The sequence below is a fragment of the Solanum tuberosum genome, unplaced genomic scaffold (genome assembly GCF_000226075.1).
Source record: "Solanum tuberosum cultivar DM 1-3 516 R44 unplaced genomic scaffold, SolTub_3.0 scf00016, whole genome shotgun sequence".
Taxonomy (NCBI): Eukaryota; Viridiplantae; Streptophyta; class Magnoliopsida; order Solanales; family Solanaceae; genus Solanum; species Solanum tuberosum.
In genome coordinates, this window is record NW_006238942.1 from 2,652,368 (window position 1) to 2,659,917 (window position 7,550).

Here is a 7,550-nt window from a genome sequence, read left to right on the forward strand (position 1 = left end):
TAGAGATCATGTTTCTAGGCACCGGGACAACCTTTAATGGTAGAAATCATAAAAAACAAGCCTTCATCATGCAAGAACTCCATAGAACACTCTCTTCATCTTTCTTTCTGGTTAGGGAGTAAAACGAAATGTTTTCATGGCTTAAAATGTCGAGTAAGCCGACATACCATATTTTTGACCCGACCTGGATTCTGCCCCAGCAATCCGCAGTCAAACCCTAATAATGTTTTACTCCAATATCGGTTGGATATGGGGTGTTGTGCGTTGCAACCTAGACTCGTAGACCTTCGATTGGATAGGTCATGGGCCTTCTAACTCTCTATATATTGGGAGAAAACATCAAAGACATTTGACCCAAAGTTAAGAAAATGTTATTAGAGAAACTTCGATAAGTTGTGCCGACCTTAGTTGCGTTAATTTTCTTGACTTAAAAACTTAACATACGACCCTTATGCTATTATAATACCTCATAACACATTATTCTTAGCATGTTAGACACTCATAGGCTTATCCCCAAGGTATGAGATAATTTAAACCTTTCAAACGGGCGAAGTTCTACCCGAGCCATTTCTTTTAATCCTGAACTTTTGTTTGAGGGGTCCCTTTGACCTAAAACTTTAGTTTAGTTCCTTTATATTGCCAACCATTTGCAATCTTAATCTCCAATGTATGATACCAAGTCATATACACCTCATATAACCATGCCATACTACGCCACATATATTATGCAAGAATAAAGAAAAAAGTACGGAATCTTATATGTATAAAAATATACAAACGATAAATGCTAGAGAACTATTAGTGTATATGCAACTGATGCATATATACAAATAAACAATTGTATATTATTTCTAAAAAGTACAATCACATATATCATCTGATATTCAAATTAAAATGTATGTAAATATCATTAACAGATTCAATCGTATAAGATATACAATTGATAAATGGTAGATAACTATTCGTATAAAGGCAATTGACAACTTTTTGTATATAGGCAATTGATGCATATATACAAACTAGTTTTTTGACACGTGCGTTGCACGTGATTACCAATTCCAAAAATATATGACATAGTAAATAGTATTTGCTTATTTAAGCGAAGATTTGAATAATAAGCTTAGCAAAAAATAATATTGAAGATTCTTTTGTGAATGTTTAACGTGGATCGTCATATATATTTCTTATTCACGCTGACCTGTGAAGATGGTCAAAGAAAAAATTTATTAGTTAAATGCAATAATGTATACATTTATTTCAATTTGATGAGGTAAATCATCTAATTAGTCTTATCTCACTAATATTACCTTATAGACAATATTTGCTTTGTATTTTTCTTGTCATGTAACCAGATTTGCTTTGCATGTGTATTCCATGTTAAATTCTTTAGATGTCATATGGACATGTGAAGAGAACAACTACATTTTATATATTCACATATTTTCACATTGGTTCTGAGTTTTTGATTAAAAAAAATGCGGAACATTTTAAAATAATATATTTTGAAGTTAGAAGATTTTGTTAACTTGATAATACATTTGTGACATATATAATACTTTAGTTTAAGTACAAATATCTACCCAAATATAAATATATATTTGCATTAATAAAAATATTTATCTCATAAATTAACTATTAAATCAATAATAAAAATTAAACTAATACAAACTTCAACTGGTGTTATTACAAGTCATATGAACTTTTCTTCGTCTAAAATACCAAAATATTAAGAAATAGTAAATAAGTAAAACAAAAGGGCTTACTATTTTGAATCAAACTCCATGAGAGTTTAAATCACATAAGTAGCATTGATAAATAAAGTCGTTCTTTTGTCTTGAGCATCAAAAATAAATCGTGACAATTTTCTAAATTTTGGAAAAGATATTTAGAAACATATGTCTACATCACAAGAGAAATTGTTGGAAAAAAAAGAATTTAGACTACATCATGTTAACATCATATATTGGAACATTACATACTAATGTATATATGAAGCAAAAAATAATTATTATATCATCAAAATTATTTTCCTCAAGTACTCGAGGTTATGGTATATACTCTCTTAGGATAGAACGACTTACTTCATCAAAACATTGGTACCTCATATCCGCTAAACTTCGAACTCACTCAACGACAATAAATCACATAAGAAATTTCAAAATGCAAGAAGAAGAAGAGTAGAAGATTAAAAATATTGTGGTTGAAAAATGAGAGGAAGCCCCTCTATTTATAGTCAACAAAGGGTAGTATGAACACATATTTTTTTGTGTCTTATCTGAAAAAGTCATGACCTTTTCAGGAAGTCACAACCCTTTGAAAAAGTCACAACTTATTGAAAACGTTACAAATCTTGGGAAAAGTCACAACTCATCGAAAAATCACAACCCTTTGAAAAAAGTCAAAACTTATCGAAAAAGTCACAACTCATCAAAAAAGTCATTACCTAAGTTAGAGATATTATAGTAATTTAACATTAAAGTTAGGAGTTCATACTTTTAAGGTAATATAGATAAGCAATTGCATGTATATTATTCAGGATTTGAAAACTTTGGGTGCACCCATATTATCTTAGCTCAAATATGAACTCTAAGATAAACTTAAAACAAAAACAGTGAAATAAACACTTTAGTTGGATTTGAACCCAGGTCTCATAGGTGGATCCTCTAGCTTGTATCAGTAGCACAATGTCACTTCTATGCTTTTTATGGGTGCACTATTAATTATATTCTAATTTCTGTCAGTTTCTCAAGATAGATATACATATATATACATGATTTTTTTCGAATTTAATGGGTGCACATGCACCCCAGCTAGAGGGGTGAGTCTGCCTCTGTCGCGGACCCTTACTATGTCTAGACTAGGGCCTAGCTGATGAAGTAGCCTGTCAACAGAGACCTTATTGCCATGGCTGTTGTTTCCCAAGCTCCTTCCAAAAATTTAATCAAAGAAGTGGAGAAATATAAAGCCTCAACTGACCCAAAGAAGCTCACAAAGAAAATTGCAAGGAAAACACTTTGGTGTCAACATAAAACAATTACCAATGAAATCAAGAAAGTGTGGTAACCAGTATGACAGTTATGATTCTCAAACCTGATGCAAAGAGAAAATTTTGGGATGAGGGTCAGTAATGAAGTTGAATCAACATAGACATTTTAAAATAAGCTCATATCCATACCTGCAACATTTCCCATCCGTTTGGTGTCTCGAAAACCAATAGTAACATCCAGGCATAGTAACATTAAGGTCCAATTAATCTCCGGGATGTAAATCTGACCATGTATTGTTGACGATGTATGCAGTATTTTGGAGTTAATACCTCATATGGTCACTCAACTAATAATTCTTTTCACAGAAAGTCATTGAGCTTTCTTTTATAACTTCAAAGTTATTCAACTAAGAATTTTTCTCGTAGAAAATCACTCAAATAATGATTCTTTTCCCTGAAAGTCACTCAACTTTCACTTATAATCTCATAGTCACTCAACTATGAATATTTTCTCTATAAAGTCACAACTATTAATATTTCATTTAGAAAGTCACTCCACCAATTTTAATAATTTTTCAATAAATATTATTCAAATACAATTTTTGTTTTAAACTAATTTTTTAGAAAATAATAAGATGCTCATTTTATTATTTTATTAAATTTTGTTGAAACATAATTTTTCTTTTTAACTAATTTAAAAAAATAATAAGATACCCGTTTTAATTATTTTATTAATTTTTTTTGAAATATTCTTTTGTTTTAGATTATTTTAAAAAAACAACAAGACATCAATTTTAGTTATTTTATTAAATTTTGTTGAAATACAATTTTTATTTTAAACTAATTTTAAAAAAAATAAATAATAACTATTGTGTATCCAATACAAAATAATAAGTTTATGCCTCAACAAGTAGAGGTTGTAGCAATTTTTTTTTAGAAACGGAAATGATACATTGCATTTACAATGATTATGAAAAAACACTGTCTATACTCCTTACCGTCGCCAGTGACTTTTTTCGACCTTAAATCAATACAATGGCTATTCCGGCCACTAGTCAGCCTAGTCTTGGGGTTGACCAGTCGTTGCTGCTACAAGAAGCTTCATATTCCACCACTATCGACAAGCACTAAGACTGATATTGTGAACCCTAATTTGCCTATTGAGCCTACTGCTATTGTTTTGCCTGGCAATAACAGTAATATGTTCCAAGTGAATTATGTCAATGTTCTTAGGGAACCGTTCAGCTGTTCGACAAAAAAAGTAGAACCAATTCCTATAAAGACAATCACTTATACAAATGAAATTCCTTGATTGATATGGACGAAGAGTAAAGTGAAGAGAACGAACATCATTGAGAATCTCCAAGACGCAATAGTTAGAAAATTTTCATATGATTGGCCGGAGCTGGAGGAACTTAGGATGCTTATTCAAAAACAATGCAACATCAAATGAGATTGTAAGATAGGTCTATTATGCAATAGACATGTCCTCATCAGACTTGATCAGGAAGAAAACTTCATTAATGTAATGTCCAATATAATACATATTGGCTAAGGACGAATATTTATATTCCCCAAAGCCTCTTATTTATGATGAAAAATTTCTGGTTGCAGAAGAAACTATGCAGGCTTTGACTTGGATATCCTTTCCGGATCTCAAACCCACCTTTTTGTGAAGGAATCTCTATTATCTTTGGCAACAGCAGTTGGAAAGCCATTATATTTAGATATGGCCACAATAAATAAAACAAAATCAAGTTCTGCACGAGTTAAAATTCTGGTACATCTTATGTCGAATTTCCCAAAGTTTGTTGAAAATGAGATTATGAATGAAGATACTAAGGTGTCAAGGATAGAGCAAGTGAAGATTCGGTAAGAACTGTTGTCTAAATATTATAAACATTATAAGGTTCAAGGACATGATGAGGAGGAATGTGGAAACTTACATCCAGAGCTAAGGATCGATAATGGTGAGGAAAAGGGGCAGTCAAAGGGTAATGAAATACTACATGAAGAACAAGAATAAATAAGAGGACATAAGAAAAGGGAGGAGAAGAATCGTCAGAAGATACTGGAACCTACAAATAGAGCTTTTACAATGAACAAAGGTGTTGGCATAAGTGACAAGGCTAGTACTTCCAGCAAAACTTACGGTGGGAATGCCTTTGTTGCTTTAACAGATATTGATGAGGAACACCAGATTGAATCAAGGGAGGGAGATAACCAGAAAATGGACAAACAACATATTGAGAAAGAGAATCAAGTTCTTTAGACAAATAATGCAGATGATCAACAAAAAAGTAATGAATCCAATACAGACTTGATCGAGAGCTTTTACTAATCAGCAGGAAATGAATGTTGAACAAGTAATACTACATCGATGCAACAAGGGGATAGTAAAAAAGATGGGGACATTGGTAATAAAAGGAACAAACAAAGTGAGAATACATCAATTACTGAAGAGAACACAATAGAAGATGAGGCTACTGTCAACAGGCAAGGAGACACATCTGCAACATAAGTAAGAAATAATCAATCTAGTGAAAGTGTAAAGAAAAAAGAAGAGGTGCATACAGACGATGAGAACACATAGAAAAGAGATTGTGGCATACCAACAACATGAACCAGATTTGAGATACGCTACCTATCAAGAGCCCCTCCAAAAAGTGGTTCCAGTGGAAGGAGATCTCCTCCTACAAATATACTTCAAATAGGTATGGGTGAAGTCAAATGAGAAGGAGAGCAACCTGCAAAAAACAAGTGCTCTAGCTAAGGTTCAGGCTATCACAATGGGCAATAGAAGATTTGCACCTAATGAAGCTTTACATGCAATTATTTCACACCAAATTTTACAAGAAAATGGTAAGACATCCATTCAAGGGAGCATAACCAGGGAATATTTTAATGAGGCAAGTATTGAAGATGTTGAATAAGAAGAAAGTGAGCAACTGGAGAACAATATTTGTAAGGAAGTTGGCTATCTCAGATAATGACCAGAGGGAACAAAAAGAAAGGTAAAATGGCTAGTGACTCAAAGACAACAAGGATACAGGCTAAGAGGGGGAGAAGAGTGTTTCTCAATGAATCAAAAGCTTTATTTTTGAATATAAGGATTGTGAGAACTCAAAATGCATTTCATAAAGTTCAAATGTTACATAGACACCACAATTTTTTCCTAATTTCCTTGATGGAACCATTTCAAGACACTAAGAAGATTCAAAAATGCAAAAGAAGGATGTGCATGTAGTATGTCAACTACAACTCCAATGGTCAAATTTGGCTATTTACTCGGGATGGGATTCATGTGGGAGTAGTTTCAGATTCAGAACAACAATTAACACTACATCTGTCATTCAATAATGGGAATCCATTCTTGGTCACTCTAGTCTATGCTAAATGTACAACAGTTGAGAGATTTAGGTTGTGGGATGATATTTATTCTATAGGATACAATCAATCACTACCTTGGATGGTTGGAGGAAACTTCAATGTTGTTATGTGGAAGAAGAGAAAATTGGTTGCCTTCATGTCTATCCACATGAGTATGAAGATTTTGCTTTATGTGGTATCCCTTTTACCTGGTGGAATGATAGAGCAGATAAGGATTGTATATTTAAAAGAATTGATAGAGTGGTCCCAAATCAGGATCTGCAGGATATGCTTGGTAATCTGGAAATTATGCATTTGGATAGAACTGGATCAGATCATGCCCCCCTTTTACTAGTAACTGGAAGTCTTGCTCAAAAGTTCAACAAACTAGTTAGATTTCTGAAGTTTTGGACCGAAAATGATGATTTTATGGAGGTAGTTAGAAGATAACGCTCAAATGTACTCTTTAAAACTAATAAAAAGAGTCAGTGGTCGTAGTCAATAAAAATACCCAACTAAGAGTCTGGGTCGAATCCCACAGAGAATGGTATATCATAATTAATTTTATCAAGAATTTTGGATTATAAAATCATTCATTTCTAGTAGTAAAAACAAGTGGATGGATAATTCCACCAATTTAATAAAAGGATTTGGTTATCAACTATCATAATTAAACTAAGATTTTAGAGAATATAAGAATTAACAAGTAATCTAGGAGCGCGAGGATTGGAAATCAATGTCACATATGGGTATTTGTGCTGCTCAATAGTGATGAACATTCATGAATAGAGTAGGTCATCTTCAATGACGCTAAACTTCTTTTGATCTCATAGCATCCTTGCATAGAATATCCTTTCGGTCTCATATGTATGCCAATCTCAACATCCCAATACCTTACTCTACTCTCTCATTCGATACAAAAGTAGGCAAATAGATCTGACCCATAACCTCTATTTTCAAACAAGTTACAAACATCAAACTTAAATTTCTAGTATCGAACTAAGTACCCACTCCAATCAATCTCTTTCGAGAATCGAACAAAGATCAGAAGTAGGAATTAAGTTTGCAACCTTAACCCATAAATTAATGCCATGCTAATTAGACCAAATTCATGTATGAACAACAACAAAACAGAGCATAACACAATTACACTACATTAAATCAACACCCAGCCCCATAAGTGCACCCCTAGATC

At 32.7% G+C, this 7,550-nt stretch overlaps 1 long non-coding RNA gene across 1 annotated transcript; it reads right to left on the minus strand.

Moving 5' to 3' along the window:
• Positions 1 to 4,389: 4,389 nt before the first annotated feature.
• Positions 4,390 to 6,777, minus strand: LOC107063280 (uncharacterized). Its single transcript, XR_001475183.1, has 3 exons — positions 6,451 to 6,777; positions 5,599 to 5,733; positions 4,390 to 5,496 (listed from the first exon to the last, which is right to left on the minus strand). It is a non-coding gene; the product is annotated as an uncharacterized lncRNA (long non-coding RNA).
• Positions 6,778 to 7,550: the final 773 nt, after the last annotated feature.